Below are 19,525 nucleotides of genomic sequence, written 5' to 3'. Positions count from 1 at the left end.
ATTTTCTTTTATTCTTTTGGATTTATCTCATCCCCACACTTGGATTAATCCAATTGGCTCATTGGAACCTTAATTGGACCATAATCCAAAAATTTCTTAAAATTTAGACCCTTAGGCTAAGGTCCCTTATACCATTTTTAGTTAATTCCTAATGCACATTGGAAAGTTCATTTTGAACTTTTGTTTCAGGGGAATCCATTTTAGAAACTAGGAGGATTTTTATATCCAAAGATATCTCAATTTTGGATTATCTCTCTCTAGATATTTTCTCTCTAGGCCAAATCAGGGTAAAACAAGATCTTTCTTCTATTTTAGAGAGGGGAATAATTTCAAGAATAGAAGGGGAGGTTCTTACACCTTTACACCTCAAAATCTAGAAGGAGGAATCTTACAAAACTAATAGGGGCTTGCTCAAGGATTTCTCTACCCTTTTCCACTCAAGCATGCACACTAATGAGGTAATATATGTTGTAATTAAGCAACCAATGCTAAGAACTAGTTTGTACTTTACAACTAATGTAATTAACACATGATATGTTGAGACTCTCACCACTTTCCCACAAAATGACAAGAGCTAACAATGTAGAATACCCACAACACAAAGGTATGCCTCTCAACACATGAAAGAGCACACTCCCATAGAAAGTGCTCTGATAGCATGTAAGAAGTAGGGATGAGAGTGGAATGCAAGAATGGTTAATCATAAAGAAAATGATTCATAACCAAACTCATCAATGCACTTAGCACATGATGGGTTAACAAATGAGAGATAATTAATTAAATGATAAACATGAATACCACAAAGATAATTTACCTTAATGCAATAAGGAGATAAGCTCATGCCCACCAAGTTATATTATTAACATATGGTACCTTGCACACAAAGAACTTACAAAAGCTTCTCTCTACATATCCAAAGAGTGTAGGACTATGTTTATATGGAGAAAAAAGGGAAAAACATGGGACCTTCCTAGATTTTCTTATGTTGAGATGTCAATCTCAACATGAGATGACACTCACGAGGTGCCTGTATGACTGTTCAACATTTACGTCATTGGCAGGTTTGGTAGCTGGCCACGGACATATCTTTGCCAGAGATTCTACAACTCGACTACATTGACTAGTCCACACCTATCCACTCCACTTAGCGTGTTCACATTATGGACCGCTTGTATATACTGTATTATGTGTGTTAGTCACTTTATCTTCTTTGTAGACCTCTTTTGTTGTGTGAATAAGAAGAAGAAATTCCAGCCTCTCACCTTTTGTGTTCTCTTCTAGGGTTTGTGTGAGTTTGTGTATACTTGCAAGAGCTCAACCTCTCTTCTCCCCTGCATCTTTTCATGATATCAGAGCCTGGTTCATGCTAAGGGCTAAGCAGCAAGCAAAAGAAGCACAAGAAGCGTTATGAGGGTAAGAGCTTCATCTACTCTTCCCCCTTTGTGTTGGCTACTACATCCTTGTTGGGGAGCTCTTCGAGAGGCACTCTCAAATGAACTTCTATTGAGGAGCTTTCTTCGTGCAAGAGCAGAGGAGCTACAGGGCAACTATATTATCTGTTGTCCGTTGTTGAACAACAATATTCTGACCAAAAATGCGTTTTGGGCGCGTTTGGACCTCCGTTTTTCAGTTTGCAGGTATTCACAGGCACTGCGGGTAAGTTTCGATTTTCTGTAGAACTCCGTTTTTAGAACTGCACAGAAAGAGTGATTGGTTGTGTAGACACTGTGTGTATTGCAAATAGGTCTCAAGTTTCCATTGGGTGTATGTATACAAATTGAGGTCACTAGATGTGACAGTTTGGGTGTGCAGTATAGTACCGTTGTGTACATTAGAGGATACATCAATTTATGCAGATCAAACAAGAGTGTTGTTTTTAGTAAATTTGTGTTGCAGACAAGATGTCGAATGATGGAATAAACCAAATTATTGTAGAGAAGCTTGACAAGAACAACTTCCATGCTTAGAGGTTTAGATTGACAAATTTTCCTGATGGGAAAAGGTTACCGAGACTACATTGAAGGTGAACATGAGGAGACCAGTGATTAATCCAATCACTGCAAATGTAAAAGAATTCAAGGATTGGAATCAAGGAGTAAGGAAATTCATGTATTGGCTTTCTATCAACATACACGACACTATGATTGGGCATATACAGGATTCCAAGTCACCTAAGGAGGCATGGGACACCTCGGTGAAGCTGTATAAAACTAACACCAACGCATGAAAATTCAGTTAAAGAATGAGCTTCATACTGTGGAGAAGAAAAATATGTCAGTGAATGATTATGCCTTTAACATCAAGGGCATTGTGGAATCCCTTGCACAATTGGTGTTTATGTTGATGATGAAGATAAGGTGGAAGTGTGTCTACGTGGTCTCAGGCCACAATACAAGGCGTTCAAGACATCTATTGAGACTCGCGAGAACATTCCCAACTTCACAAATTTGGTGTTAATGATGATCATTAAAGAGAAGAAATTGGGTGAAGATCAACAGTCTTCACAAAACAAAAATAGTTTAGAGCAACAGGCCTTCTACACAAGTGCAGGTAAAGGATGAGATAGAGATCTTGGATGTGACTAAGGTGGTGGCCGAACACGTAATCAGAATTATGGTCAGCAAAACAGCCATAGTCCCAAGGGGATGACACTGCTCATTCGATTGCCCATGTTGGAGATGTGACATTGTCTATGCAGTATGGTAAGGTGAAGTACCTTGCAGATATACTTTATGTTCCAAACATTACAAAGAAGAGTCTTGAAAGACCAGGTTTTGTTGAAATAGGGAATGACACTGCTCATTCGATTGCCCATGTTGGAGATGTGACATTGTCTATGCAAGATGGTAAGGTAAAGTACCTTGCAGATGTACTTTATGTTCCAAACATTACAAAGAATCTAGTTTCTATTGGGCAGATGATTGACCAAGGTTTACATGTCCGGTTTAACCCTGATGTGGCTGTTATGTAGAAGACTTTAAAGATAAGTGTAAGTTGGTTGCAAAAGGCAACAGAGTGGGCATAATGTTTACATGAATATAAATATGCCTGAAGTGAGTGGTGCAATGTTTGCAAATGGTTCAGGAGTTATTGCAGATACAGACATTTGGCATAAGATAATTGGGCATGTAAATGTGCAATGAATAGAGTATATGCAGACTAAAGAAATTGTGACAGGGCTGCCTAAGTTTAAAGTTGAAGGCATGCAAAAAGTATGTGAAGCATGCCAATTTAAAAAGCAAACAAAGCACGTATTTCCACACGATAGAAATGTGAGCAAGAATGTACTAGATGTTGTGCATTCAGATGTATAGGGTCATGCGAAGACTATGTAACATTCATTGATGACCACACGAGGAAAGTGTGGGTGTATTTTATGAAGGCGAAGAGTGAAGTGTTCACTCATTTTCATAATTTTAGAGTGATGGCTGAAAAAAAGACAAGAAAGCATGTGAAGTGCCTAAGGTCAAATGGAGGGGGAGAATACTTCTCCAATGAGTTCTATGGTATTCAAAGACAATTTACATGTAGATACACTCCACAACAAAATGGAGTTGCTGAGCAGAAAAACAAGCACATTGCACAGACAGCACGAGCATTGATGGCAGAGAAGAATATGTCGCATAACTATTGGGTTGAGGCTATGTCTATAACAATTTATATCATTAATATGACTCCTACTACAACTATACATGATGTAACACTAGAGGAGAAGTTTACTAGCAAGAAACCTGATTTGTCTCACTTAAAAGTTTTTGGATGTATTGCATATGTGCATATGCCAGATGAGTTACGTACTAAATTGGATCCAAAGACAGAAAAATGTGTGTTTATTGGGTGTTCCCTTGAGCAAAGGGATATAGATGCTATAATTCTGCTACACGTGAATTGAGGGTAAGCAGGGATGTTGTTTTTATGAGATGAGTAGTTGGTATGCTCCTAAAAAAGATTTTGTTGGGACTGATGTAAGTGGAAATGCGGTTGTACAAAATGCAAGTCAGCAATCACAATTATTGAGTGGACTAAATAGTCCTTGTCTAGTGGTTCTATTGATAGAGCATGGAGTGGCAAGTTGCATTATTATACTAGTCCTCAAAAATGTAGTTGGTACATCACATAAAGGCAAAGAGAAAGTGGTTGGGCCCCTTGGTATGCCTGATATTTATGCACAGCATTCTCTTGTTGATGGAGAGTCTAGTGGCTTGGAGATGAGCCTTGATGAGGAGCTTGGGATTCTAGCAACGAGGACAGCTGGTGTGAAGAAGTCTATGGAAGCCATGAATGCAAAGTTATGAAGATTTGGAAGAGTCAAAATTCCTATGTAGAGGTTGACTTATGATGGTTATATGGCACATCATTATGCTTATATGGAAAAAGTTGTGCAGGTTGTAGAACCCACATGTTTTGATGAGGCTATTGGAAATGTGTGCTGGGAGAAATCTATGGATGAGGATATAGATACATTGTATGGAAATTAGACTTGCAATTTGGTGCCATTTCCTGAAGGCAAGAAAGCTATTGGTTGTAAGTGGGTGTATATGGTGAAACATAACAATGATGGTAGCATAAGTAGGTACAAGACTACATTGGTAGCCAAAGGATATGCACAAACACATGGGATTGAAGAGACATTTTTCCAAGTTGCAAAGATGGTAACTGTGAGAGTTGTGATTGCAGTGGCTGTAGCTAAAGGCTGGTTTTTACATCAGATGGAGTAAAAAATGCATTCTTACATGGCGACTTGCAAGAAAAGGTGTATGATTGGACTTGGATTAAGTAATGTGGATTGATGTGGAACAATGCGAAAAGAAGAGTTCGTTATAGAAATCGTATTTATGACCTGTTTTTAAATGATTGTTTTATGTCAAGAATGCTGGGGAAGCATTTTGACCGTCTTGTGAATGAGGTCGTGGTGGAGACCTAAGTAATAAAGTTGCAATGACTGATGGAGAGTCAACATCATAGGACGTCTCGCGTAGCAAGGTCGACCAGCATCGGTTCAATTTAAATGGCGAGCTTCCAGTATGGTGGATGAGGAACCAAGGAAGCGACCTATGAGTGAAGCGCTAGGTGACCTGCGAAGGATCCTAGAGGGTGCTGACCATAGGGTGCTCGGGCTCTGGGTCACCGAAGATACCCACGCATGCATCAAGGAAGATATTGGAACAAGGAGTGAGTTGTTTTCTGAATTCGGGCATGGATCTGGTTGATTGACCTTGCTGGTCCTCAACAGATGAGTCCATGGCTCTTTTATGTGGATATGCTGGTTGATCTTGCTGATCTTCAACGAAGATTCCATTTGGATTTTTATAAGTGAATATATTTTCGGGTACTATGAGCTAGCGACTATTGAAAAGACCCTTGAGTGGACAGGTGGTGAGCGTTCTGGTTGCCAATGATGCCATAGGTACACCGATGAAGGAATGATTGGAAATTAGAATTCAACTGGATATTTTGGAGGTCAGTGATACTATGGTTTCATTAAAAGATTGTTTTAAAGAGAGTTGAATCTGTGAAAAAGGCAATTTCATATTGGGTGTGTAAGTGGTGTGACTAGCTTAAAATTTTCATGAAGTTCCGGCTAGGGGGTTGGGGAACTCTTTTCCCTAGTACCCAGGACAAAACCTAACCAAATTCCGAAATGGATCCCATCACTATAGTGGTTGGGCGGTTGGCTAACCCACGAGACTAGATGGGGCTAGGCTAGACTGATGGATCCCTAAAATGAGACTCAATTCTGTTATGGTACGATAGATGAAGTAAATCCCGAATAGTCTTGTTCTTTGGTGGAAAAGAATCAACGGCTGTGCCTCTCGATGAGGAAAAAAGCGTTGGTCTCTATGATCCAAGTGCAAGTTTCTTCCTTGATCTGGCCAAGTGACTTACAGGTTCAGTCAGATCAGTTTGGTTAGATAAGGCTCTTGACTATGTTAGAGTAAAAATATACTAGAGGAATTGCTCATGCTTTCCGGGCGAGGGAAGTTTTTTCGGGTTTGGTTTTGGAAGATCCGAGGGATTAGTCTCTTGTACGGATATCCGTGGGGACGAGTCCCCCCAGTGAGAGGCCGTGCCCCGCGCAAGAAGTGCTACTTCTGCTGCTAGCACCCCTGATTCGCGCGCGGAGGGGGCAGGGATCTTTCAGCTGGTATCAGAGTGAATTGGCTAAAGTAGATCAACCGAGAAGCAAGAAATATCAAAAATTTATGAAGTACCAGTAAAATATTATCATTGTGTGATGAAATTCATACAAATTGATATTCAGAATGAAGATTTACAAATTATAGGTAATTGGGTCTTCAGATGGAAGTACCGCAATGGTATGGAATCCTTACTTGCTTGAGGCCTGGACATGATGGTATTTACCTTATAATTCTAAGGACCGTGACTACCCGTATATACCGAGGGTACAAATGTAGCTCTTTACTGGTAGTATATACAAGTAAATCTAAGACCTTGAAATTATAAGCAAAAATGCTATCCAGATGTTGAATTCAAATGCTGGTTGATATGATTTTAGAATTCTAGTTGAGAATTGATGAGTTGATTTGGATTCTCATTGAAAAATGATGATTCCTGAATTTTGGTTGAAAGGCGATAAGTTGAACAAAACCACAATGAGGATGAATGGGACGAATCCCAGTAATGATGTTAATAATTGGAATGGCAATAATGACTTCAATAAATCACTATGAGATTAGTGGATTGTGCTGACAGATTGCTAATGTTAACACTTGACTCAGTGGATCAAGTTAAGAGATGACAAATTAAAAACGTGCATAACTCAAATTCCCATGGATGGAGTTTTTGGTCTAATGGACCATTATTGTGTTAAGGATATGAATGATATGTTCTGAATGAATTGTTATCTGATAATGAGTTCTATATGAAGGGATCTTTATCCCAAGATTCTGTTGGGTTGACTAGACTATAAGAAACCCCAGAATTAGTTGGATCTTAAGGGAAAGAGTTTGTCCTCCAGCTGCGAGATGAGGACATCTCGCGTTTTTTAAGTGAGGTAGAATGTAAGATTTCTCCCTCCAGCTTTTGAGGTGTACAGGTGTAAGATCCTCCCCTTCTGATCTTATAACTATTCCCCTCTCTGAAATAAAAGAAAGATCTTATTTTTACTTAGAGAAAGAAAATGTCTAGAGAGAGGTAATCCGAAATTGAGATATTTTTGGATATAAAAATCCTCCTAGTCAGGGATTTCACTGACGTAAACGAGAACATGTGAACATGTTAATAACATATGTTAATAACACAAAAAATCTTGTGATCACATGTTATATTCACAAAGCTTTCACAAGGGCCTTAAAAAATTATCTTTGTCGAGCATAAAAAATCTTCTTAGGTGGCCACTCACCTGCTATTATGTGAAGATGGTAACATGAGAACATGTGAATAGCTTATTCCCATGTGTAGCCAAGCTTTTAAGGGGTTCCCAAATGGCAAGTGACCTATTATTTTGTGAACGGTAACATGAGAACATGTGAATAACTTGTTCACATGTGTTATTATCACAAAAAATCTTGTGATCACGTGAATATTAAATCCCTGCTCCTAGTGTCTAAAATGGTTTCCCCTGAAACAAAAAATTCAAAAAGAACTTTCCAATGTGCAATTGGAATTAATTGAAAATATGTACAAAGGACCTTAACCTAAGGGTCTAGATTTTCAGAAATTTTTGGATTATGGTCCAATTAAGGTTCCTATGGGCCAATAGAATCAATCCAAGTCTGAGGAGGAGATAAATCCAATGAATAAAAGAAAATACCCAAAAAATGAGTAAATGCCCACATAAGATGAAGAGTTGACTGCGTACAAGGTTTATTAGTAAAAAACTATGAGATATTACTAAAAAAATGAGATATTTTGGGTATAATGATACATTTTTTACACCTTGGTAAGGAGAAGGGGGGACTTCAAGGAGGCGCCTATTTCACACATGTGGTGGAGTTTTTAACTCAAAAACATTGTAATATTTTTATCTCAAACCAAATCAAAAAGTAGCCAAACTAGGTCCAAATCTTGTCCAAATTCAGCCAAACTGAACCTGGAAAATTCTAGAGCCTAGTTGGACTTGGTTAGAGGCCTCCCTCACCTATAAATAGATCCTTAGTCCTTTGTAAAAAAATCTGTGAACTATACCATACCAGTATTATACTAAAATGATGATATTTTTTATTATCCCTTAAAAATCCTCTACTTTTGGAGAGAGTGGAGCCTCTCTCTCTCTTCAACCATCCTTGGAGCTTCCTTTAAACACACAAACCAACTGATTGGTTGGGGGCTTCTTCTATGATAGAGAAGCAAGCAAAAACAAGAGATAAAGTGTGATTTTATGGTTTTTTCTATACTATTCTCAATGTTTCTCACTTCTCAACCCCTCTCAAGCTTGAGAAGTTTTAAATTAAGTGGTTATAATGCAAATCAAGCTTTTCTTAAGAGTTGTAATAAATAATTAAGAAAAGTTTACATTTTTGCTTAATTTAGAATGCTTCTATGTTTATCTTTCTCTCCCCCAAAGAATAGTCATTCCTATGACCAATTCTCTATTCAATTGATGCTTCTCATGGAGAAATTCACTATTCGCAAATCAAACTCTAGGCTTGTGAAGCTAGAGGTTAAGAAAATTATTTTTATACTTATATTCTTGAAAATTATGGTAATAATATGAGATAAATCCATAAATTGGATTTAAGGTTAAAAGATAGTTATACTATCATAATTACATTACTATATCTTATTCTTTTCAAGAAAATTGAAATTTTCCATCCCATACTTGGACAACATTCGATCACAATATGGTTAGCTTCTACAAGAGTTGGTTGAACAAAACTCATCTTTCCAATATGTTTTAACAACAAATTCAATGTATGCGCAACACATGGCACCCATGTAATCTTAGGATATTTCTCCTCAATCAAATGGCCAGCATTTTTTAAGTTTGACGCATTATCAGTGCATATTGTAGCTACATATTTTGGACCACACACACACATGCAATAGCCATTTCATACAGTTTAGCAAGATAAGAACTTGCCTTCTCTTTAAGTGAAGTATCAATTTTGCGTCTAGGAAAGCTACACCCTTGGACATATAAACATAATGTTAATTAATGGTTTTTTTTTACAACTTGTCCATCCATCCAGCGCAATAGTACATCCAAAGCCTGGCACAAAATCAAGTACTGTACATGCAAGGCTTTGCTCCATTGTATGCTTTACTTTATCCAAGTACTCTCTGCGCATTTTATTGTAAGGTGGAATAGTAAATTTTGATCGTGCTTTTGCTGTGCAAAACAACGCATCTTGAAATACAAGGCAAAACATGACATTAAATGATTTCCCACAAGCAACAAATGCTTATGTCCACTTCAAATGCATCTCCAATGTTGTAGTTTGATCAAAGGTAGAATATAGTGGACTAGACTGTTTGCTCACACCATTACTTCATCTTGAGGTAGCAGTGCACATAGGAGGTGTCGACGAGTGCATGTTAGAGGGTTCCCCAATTTGCGAGGAGCGTTCTCTTGCTGAACTGACGCATTCTCTTGCTGAACTGACACATTCACTTGTGGACATACCGCATCCTCATCCTAACCAATGCATCCTTGAGAGCATGATTCTTGTAATATGTGGCGATATTTGTTACCTTTGGGTACCATGGATATTGCCTTGGTTTTTAGTTTTGTAGCATTCTTATATAACTTAGTGCTAACGTTAGGTGGCAGATTAGAGCAAGCTGCAACATTAACACTGACTATGAATAGATGCTCCTTAACCCTCGTTGCACTGCCATGAAATTCATGGCCACAAGACTTACACTTAACTTGAGAATGTGTATCTACCATGCTTCAACTCTTCTACATATTCCCACTCAGGCCCTTGGGATCCACTCATTGTAATCTTATAAAGCACAAAATGACTCATGAGCAACTTTACATCAATAAATGATCATTGATGCCATAAAATAACCTACACATATACCATTATGCATTCTACACTTTAAAATTTCTATTTCTAATTCTGAATTCATATTGAAAAATAATTGTAAACACAAACAAAGAAGCAAATACAAATAACAACAAACATCCACGCTTATTGAATCCTACTACCCTAATGCCATTTATGAAGCTAGCTTCTAACACGGTCTATTACCAATGTCCTACCCCTTAGACCCAAGTGTGAACTATGTTCAAACACAAGGGATTACAGCTTTTGCAATTTAATAACCTATACCCTAGTGTGAACTATGTTCCAACATCGGGGATTCTAGCTCCTTTAAGTAGCCTAAAACCTAGTGTGAACGATGTTTGAACATAGGGGATTCTAGCTCCTTTAATTAACCTAAACCCTAGTGTGAACCATGTTCCAACACAAGGGATTCTAGCTACTTTAATTGACCTCAATGTTCCAACATAAGGGATTCTAGCTACTTTAATTGACCTCAATGTTCCAACATAAGGGATTCTAACTACTTTAATTGACCTTAGCCCTAGTGTGAACAATGTTCCAACACAAGGGATTATAGCTACTTTAATTGATCTAAACCCTAGTGTGAACAATATTCAAACACAAATTCTAACTACTTAGACTCACTAACCCTGGTGTGAACAATGTTCCAACACAAGGGATTCGAGATACTTTAATTGACCTAAAACCTAGTGTGAACAATGTTCAAACACAAGAGATTATAACTACTTAGACTCACTAACCCTAGTGTCAACTATGTTGAAACACAAGGGTCTCAACCTACCTAGACTCACTACCCCTAGTGTCAACTATGTTGAAACACAAGGGTCTCAACCTACCTAAATTGCCTAATTTAATAGTTCTAACTAAATTAGATTTTTTTTTCTTACCACAAGTGGCAAGAGGCAAATTCCTTTTGTAGGAGCCCGGGAAATTAAACAATGACAATGCAGCCCATAAGCAAGCTTATATACCTAATAGTCATTGTTTCTATAGAATTGAATTTGAACGAAAGGCATACGATAGAATACCTTTCGATCGTATATAATTCAATTGTATGACATTCGATCGAATACCATACGATCAATTTGCTGGGACTAAAATGTTAAGTCAACTAATGTTCGATGTGGCATGGAATAATGCAACCGTATTTTAAGTGTATTTGACTAAATACACCCTTATTTGTGTATAACTTATAACTCGTATAACGTATAATGCAACTTAGTCTCAGATGCTACCTACCCAATTTGTATATATGTACCCATATAGCTATTGTGACACACCTGCTACATAAAATAATGCATAATCAACAGTGACCCTCAAATACCAAAGTGTTCGTCGCACACTATCAAGATTTAGTTTACACGGAACCTGCATAAACTGGCCCTCTAAGCCAATAGTGTAACTCAAATCTAGCATGCTGATCATGATATAGATCAAACTCCCCACAATCTTCCTATACATAGTGGGATCCTCCAACACATAACTTGCATCCGCACTAAGCTTGCCATTTTGATCTAATGGCACCAAGATTGGCTTACAATCAACCATCCCATACTTGGACAACATGTCCAATACATACTGTCCGGCTGTGACAACCAAATACCCTCAAGTGTGCGACTGAACTTAATTCCCAAAAAGAAGCGCAAATCTCCCAAATCCTTCATCTCAAACTTCCTTTTGAGAAGACTTTTCACATGATCAATCTCATACAAGTTGTCACCCCCAACAATATCTACATCTATCTGATGTAAAACTGAGCCTTTAGCTGCAGCCACTATAATCACAACTCTCACAGTTGCCATCTTTGCAACTCAAAGATGGCAGCGATGATCTTGATCCTTTCTGCTGACGTAGACCAAGTCGATGCTTCCTGCCAAGACTTTCTCCCCGTGATGAAATGGCAATGTACCTCAATGTGTTTTGTTCGCGCATGAAAACTCGGGTTCTTGGCCAACTCTATACTACTAATATTGTCACAATATATGACAACCTTTCTCTCCACATGCAGCCCCAAATTAGTAGCAAGTAGCTTGCATAACCAAGCTACCTTAGATGCTACCACTGCAGCTCCTCTGCCTCTGTACTCAACAAGGCAATTGTGGGCTACTTCTTGCTGCTCCATGTCACAATAGTACTCCCCAATCAAAACATAAATCCACTGGTAGATCTCCTGTCTGCTGAGATGCTACCTACCCAATCTGCATTTGTGTATCCATATAGCTCCAATGATACACCTGCTGCATAAAACAATGTATAATCAACAGTGGCCCTCAAATACTAAAGCGTGCGTCACACACTATAAAGATGTGGTTTGTGCAGAACCTACATAAACTGGCTCTCTCTAAGCCAACAGTGTAACTCAAATCTGGCCTGTTGATCATGACATAGATCAAACTCCCTACAATCTTTCTGTACATAATGGGATCCTCCAACACATAACCTACATCTGCACTAAGCTTGCCATTTTGATCTGATGGCACCAAGATTGGCTTACAATCAGCCATCCCATACTTGGACAACATGTCTAATACATACTATCTGTGTGATAGCCAAATACCATCAGGTGTGCAAATGACCTCAATTCCCAAAAAGTAGTGTAGATCTCCCAAATCCTTCATGTCAAACTTTCTTTAGAAGACTTTTCACATGCTCAATCTCATCCAATTTGTCACCCCCAACAATAAGATCATCTACATAGATGGTGATGATCACAATACCCTTATCACTCTTGCGCACATACAAAGAGTGATCTGCATCTGCCATATGAATATCAATAATGACAAGATACTCAGCAATCTTGTCATGACCATGCTCGTGGAGATCGCTTCAGCCCACTTTATCAAAAGTGGAAATATGGGTAGAATTGATTTTTGTAAATCCCATGAATTCTTTATTCAAAAGAGGAATATTGAATAAAATTCATTTGAGAAATTGAGAAAGAATATGGAAATATTCGTTGAAAAAAAGAACCTTTATCTCCGGGTGACCTGTATCCTCAAAACCAGGTGGTTGGTCCATATACGTATTCCCATCGTCCTTCATCCATTCTCATCCAATCACATAATTTTCCATCTCATCACATCTTTCCAAATTTATACTCATCACATCTCATCCACTCACATCTCATCACATCTCATCCATTCATATCTACCCCGATCCACAGCACATCACATCCATTTCACTTCACATCTCATTTCATTCACATCTATCCCCATTCACATCACATCTCATTCATCCACATCTATCTCGATTCACATCACATCACATCACATTCATTCACATCACATATCATCCATTCACATCTATCCCAATTTACAACACATCCATTTCACATCACATCTCACCCATTCATACATCTGACTCACATCACATCCACATTCATCGCATTCATTGTATCCCCATCCCATCACATACATTCTATCCACATTACATCACATCCACATCATATCTCATTCATACACATCCCATCTCATTCATCTACATCTATCCAATCATTCACATGCACGACTATCCACATCTATCCATACATCCACATCCACATATATTCACATCTCTTTACATCACATGACATCTCATCCACATCCACATCACATTCAAATCCACGTCTCTTTACATTACACCACATCTCATCCGCATCTACATCACATTCACATCCACATCCCTTTACATCACATCACATTCTTTCACATACACATCCACATCCATTTACTTTCCATCTCACCCTTTCACATATCCTCTCATCTTATAATTCACATACACATCCATTTACTTCACATCTCATCCACAGTCATTTTCATTATACCACATCCTATCACATCCCATTTACATCTTATCACATCCATTCACATCCTATTGCATCGCATTTACATCTTATCACATCCCATTTACATCTTATCACATCCATTCACATCCTATCACATCCCATTTACATCTTATCACATCCCATTTACATCTTATCACATCTTATTACATCCATTCATATCCTATCACATCCCATTTACATCTTATCACATCTTATTACATCCTATGGCATCCCATTTACATCCATTTCACATCCTATTCCCATTTAGTAGCTTTTTCTACTTCGATACCGATAATGGGACTTTTTCTAAATTTTTGCCAATTGCTTGGCCTAGATAAAGGTTCTTTTTTTCAACGAATATTTCCATATTCTTTCTCAATTTCTTAAATGAATTTTATTCAATATTCCTCTTTTGAATAAAGAATTCATGGGATTTACAAAAATCAATTCTACCCATATTTCCACTTTTGATAGATAATCATAAATTGAATTATACTAAAAATTTCTCTTTTTTTCATTTAATTTCTTGGACCTCAAATATCATGGGAATTCCTCTTTTTTCATTTAACTATTTGCATTCCAATGTCATGGGAATTCCTCTTTTATCAAAAAATAAATCTATCTACTAAAATTCCTCTTTTCTTTAAATAAAATATCCATTAATTCTACTATGCTAGGAATTCCACTTTTCCCATTATTTAAATGTATGAATTCTAAATATCATAGGAATTTCTCTTTTATCATTTAAATATTTCTCATGCATAAAATAATTTTATCTAAAATTCATCTTTAAATTTAAATAAAATATCCATTAATTCCAATATGCTAGGAAATTCACTTTTCCCATTTAAATGATTGAATTCTAAATGTCATAGGAATTTCTCTTTTATCATTTAAATATTTCTCATACATAAAAAAAAATTATTTAAAATTTATCTTTGAATTTAAATAAAATATCCATTAATTCCAATCTGCTGAGAATTTCACTTTTCTTATTTAAAGGATTGAATTCCAAATGTTATAGGAATTTCTCTTTTATCATTTACATAATTCTCATAAATTTTTTTTATCTAAAATTCATCTTTGAATTTAAATAAAATATCCATTAATTCTAATATTCTAGGAATTTCACTTTTTCCATTTAAATGATTGAATTCCAAATGTCATAGAAATTCCTCTTTTATCATTTAAATATTTCTCATGTATAAAATAAATTTATCTAAAATTCATCTTTGAATTTAAATAAAATATCCATTAATTCCAATATACTAGGAATTTCACTTTCTCTATTTAAATGATTGAATTCCAAATGTCATAGAAATTCCTCTTTTATCATTTAAATATAATTACCATAATTTTCTCTTTTCTTATTTATTTAATTATACATAAACCTTAAGAATTAGTTTTTCATTTAATGTGACAAAAATCATTCTTTTAGCCTAGGATATTCAATCCTAGAATATGGTAGCAAGTCCTCTTTTCATGTTATGCATAAGAATGAATTATGTATTAATTTCTTAAAAATTTTACCATAGCTCCGCTGCTATTACTGGCAAATTTTAATTTTCTTGAAAAGAAAAAGACATAGTAATGGAATTATGATAGTATAACTATCTTTTAACATTAAATCCAATTGATGGATTTATCTCATAATATTACCATAATTTTCAAGCGAATAAGTACAAAAAATTTATTTTTTTAACCTCTAGCTTCACAAGCCTAGAGTTTGATTTGTGAATAGAGAATTTCTTTATGAGAAGCATCTATTAAATAGAGAATTGGTCATAGGAATGACCATTCTTTGGGGGAGATAAACATAGAAGCATTCTAAATTAAGCATAAATGTAAAATTTTCTTAACTATTCATTACAACTCTTAAAAAAAGCTTGATTTGCATTATAACCACTTAATTAAAAACTTCTCAAGCTTGAGAGGGGTTGAGAAGTGAGAAACATTGAGAATAGTATAGAAAAAACCATAAAATCACACTTTACCTCTTGTTTTTGCTTGCTTCTCTATCATAGAAGAATCCCCCAACCAATCAATTGGTTTGTGTGTTGAAAGGAAGCTCCAAGGATGGTTGAAGAGAGAGAGAGAGGCTCCACTTTCTCCAAATGTAGAGGATTTTTAAGGGATAATAAAAAATATCATTATTTTAGTATAATAGTGGCATGGTATATTTCATAGATTTTTTTACAAAGGACTAAGGATCTATTTATAGGTGAGGGAGGCCTCTAGCCAAGTCCAACTAGGTTCTAGAATTTTCCAGGTTCAGTTTGACTGAATTTGGACAAGATTCGGACCTAGTTTGGCTCCCTTTTGATTTGGTTTGATCCAGAAGAGAGGAGAGATAAAAATATCAGAATTATTTTGAGTTACCAAGGTGTCAAAAATGAATGATTATACCCAAAATATCTCATTTTTTTAGTAATCTTTTATATTTTTTTACTAATAAACCTTGTACTTCATTGGATTTATCCCCTCCCCACACTTGGATTGATCCTATTGGCCCCTAGGAACCTTAATTGGACCATAATCCAATTTTTTTTTAAAATCTAGACCCTTAGGCTAAGGTCCTTTATACATATTTGTAATTAATTTCAATTGCACATTGCAAAGTTCTTTTTGAATTTTAGACACTAGGAGGATTTTTAAATCTAAAAATATCTCAATTTTGGATTACCTCTCTCTAGACATTTTCTCTCTCTCCAGGCCAAAATAGGATCTTTCTTTTATTTCAGAGAGGGGAATAATTATAAGATCAAAAGGGGAGGTTCTTACACCTGTACACCTCAAAAGCTGGAGGGAGGAATCTTACACTTCATCTCCTCCTTCCCTCCTCCCTAGCCACTCCTCCTCCTCCCCAGCCGCCCCTCCTCCTCCCCTCCTCCATTTAATGCCCCTCCTCTATGCCTCTCACACCATAGCTGCATCTGTGCCTCTTCTCTCATCTACATCACCCACATTACTCAACACTAAGGCTTTTCCTCACGTGCATATCCTCGTAAGTTTCATACTCATCATTACTTTTGTATGCATATCTTAGTCACTTTCATTCACTTTTTGGTCCCCCAAAATTCAAAATTCAAATTTCATACTTTTGACTCCTTTAAATGTTCTTACTACTCCCTTTTCCCTCTTCTCCTCCTCCCCTCCACCCCAGCTACTCCACCTTCTCCCCTCCTCCACTTGATGCCCCTCCTCTATGCCTCTCACCCCATAGCTGCATCTTGCCTCTCCTCTCATCTACATCACCCACATCACTTTGACCAAGGCTTTTCCTCATGTGCATATCCTTGTAAGATTCATACTCATCATTACTTTTATATGCATATCTTAGTCACTTTCATTTACTTTTTGATCCCCCAAAATTTAAATTTTAAATTTTTTGACTCCTTTAAGGGTTCTTTCTTCTCCCTTTTCCTTCCTCCCCTCCTCCCCTCCTCCCCAGTCACCCCTCCTTCTCTCCTCCTCCCCAGTAGCCCCTCCTCTGCTTGATGTCCCTCTTCTATGCCTCTCACCCCATAGTTGCATCTATGCCTCTCCTCTCATCTACATCACTCACCAATGCTTTTCCTTGTGCGACTTTACTTTCGTGCAATTATCACACTTCCATCAAGCTTTTTATTATGTTATTCCTCTCCTCCTTGATCTGCACATCACTCAATAATTGAACCTTAATCTAAAAATAATTGGACCATAATCTAAAAATTTCAAAAAATCTTGACCCTTAGGCTAAGGTCTTTTAAATCATTTTTAATTGATTCCTAATGCACCTTGGAAAAGTTAAAAATTTTTAGATTAAGGTTCCTATGGGCCAATAAGATTAATCCAAGTGTTGAGATGAGATAAATCCAATGAATAAAAGAAAATACCCAAAATTGAGTAAATGCTCACATAAGATGAAGAGTTGACTGAGTACAAGGTTAAATAGTTAATGTGAAAAGAGGACTTCCTACCATATTCTAGGATTAGTCATCCTATGCTAAAAGAATAATTTTCATCACATCCATGGAAAATTAATTTTTAATGTTTATGCATAAATAATTATTTAGAGAAAAAGAGAAATTTCTAGTAATTTCATTTTAATGCAAAAAGAGGAATTCCCATGATAATGGAGATCCATGTATTTCAATGGAGAAAAAGAAAATTTTGTATATTAAAATAATAAATATTTTTATTTAAAATTAAAGAAAGATTTTAGATAAATTATTTCATCAATGAATAAACTTAAATGATAAAAGAGGAATTTCCATCATATTTGGAATTCAATCATTTAAATGGTAAAAGTCGAATTCTTGTCATATTTAAATTAATGGATATTTTTATTTAATTTTAAGAGAAATTTTAGTTAAATTTTATTTTCTGCATGAGAAAACTTAAATGATAAAAGAGAAATTCCCATCATAATTGGAATTCAATCATTGAAATGGTAAAAGTGGAATTCTTGGTATATTTGAAATAATGCATATTTTATTTAATTTAAAGAGAAATTTTAGATAAATTCATTTTATGATAAAAGAGGAATTCCCATGACAATTAGAATCCAATCATTAAATGAGAAAAAGAGGAATTTTAAGCTTATTCAAAAAAAATGGACAATTGTATTTAGTTAAAAGAAGAATTTTTATGATATTTAAGTAGAGAAAGATTTGGAATTTTCACCAGAATTCCACCTAGGGAATTAAGGTTGAGAAATTAAGTGGTAGAAAGAATATCTTTAGATGTTTATGTGGTTAAATCACCAAATTGGTATTTACCCAAAATTAGATTAAATGGAAGAAGAGTATTTTCATTAAAATCCAATATTCTCTAATAAAACCATTTCTTAATCTACTATGGAAAAGAAGGAATGAAATTCACAAAGTTGGAATTTCCTTACAATTAGAAGTTCAGTAGATGTTTATTTCAATAAAATCCTTGTTAGAAATAAACCGAATGATTTGAGCTAGACACTACGACGAGAGGGACGAACTGTAAACCTACTTGTCCATCTCTTGATTTGAATCAAGCAAAAACTTCGTGTGACCAATTCTAGTTCTTAATAGAAGGAATAGACTACCGTTGAATTAATCTAGTTTTCCCTTGACCCAAATCACCAAGAATCTAGTTGGATAGTCAGTCAAATGATGGGTAGAGTACGCTGATGAGAGATCAAGGATTCTCATTATGAAATTGGGGATTAAGGAAAAAGGATTTTAGGAAACCAGTCTCAAACTAGGAATTTCATTTACGTAGAACCTCTGTTTTCATCTAAAGAACTATTTTATGCAATGCTGGAGGAAGCTTTTGGCATGTGTTTCACTAAGAGGAGGTTCATTCAACAGCTCGTGGGGGAGTCGTTGAGGGATGTCGCTTGCGGCAAAGCCTACCGCCAAGGTCTTGACCAGCCTCGGTACGGTTAAAATGGTGCGCTTTTGGTATGATGGGCAAGGACCGACGAAGCTCCTTGAGTGAAGTGCTAGGACACCTAAGTAGGATCCTAGAGGGTTCTGACCAAGTGATGCATGGGCTTGCACTTGCTAGAACACCCATGCGTGCATCGAGGAAGATTCGGATGGACTAAGAAGAGTGACTTTTGTGAATCAAATTTTGGATAGCGGATCTCATTCATTGGCCAGCTGGTCTTCAACGGAGAGTCCAGATGACATATTTTGTAATACAATGGATTCAGAATTTTGGAGGATTATGATTAGTAATACTATGTTTTTTCATTGAAGGATTGTTTTTTTAAAGACAACCGAAT

Source organism: Cibotium barometz, chromosome 27, assembly GCF_041138505.1.
Source record: "Cibotium barometz isolate CiBa-2024 chromosome 27, ASM4113850v1, whole genome shotgun sequence".
NCBI lineage: Eukaryota > Viridiplantae > Streptophyta > Polypodiopsida > Cyatheales > Cibotiaceae > Cibotium > Cibotium barometz.
This window is presented reverse-complemented; position numbering follows the sequence as displayed.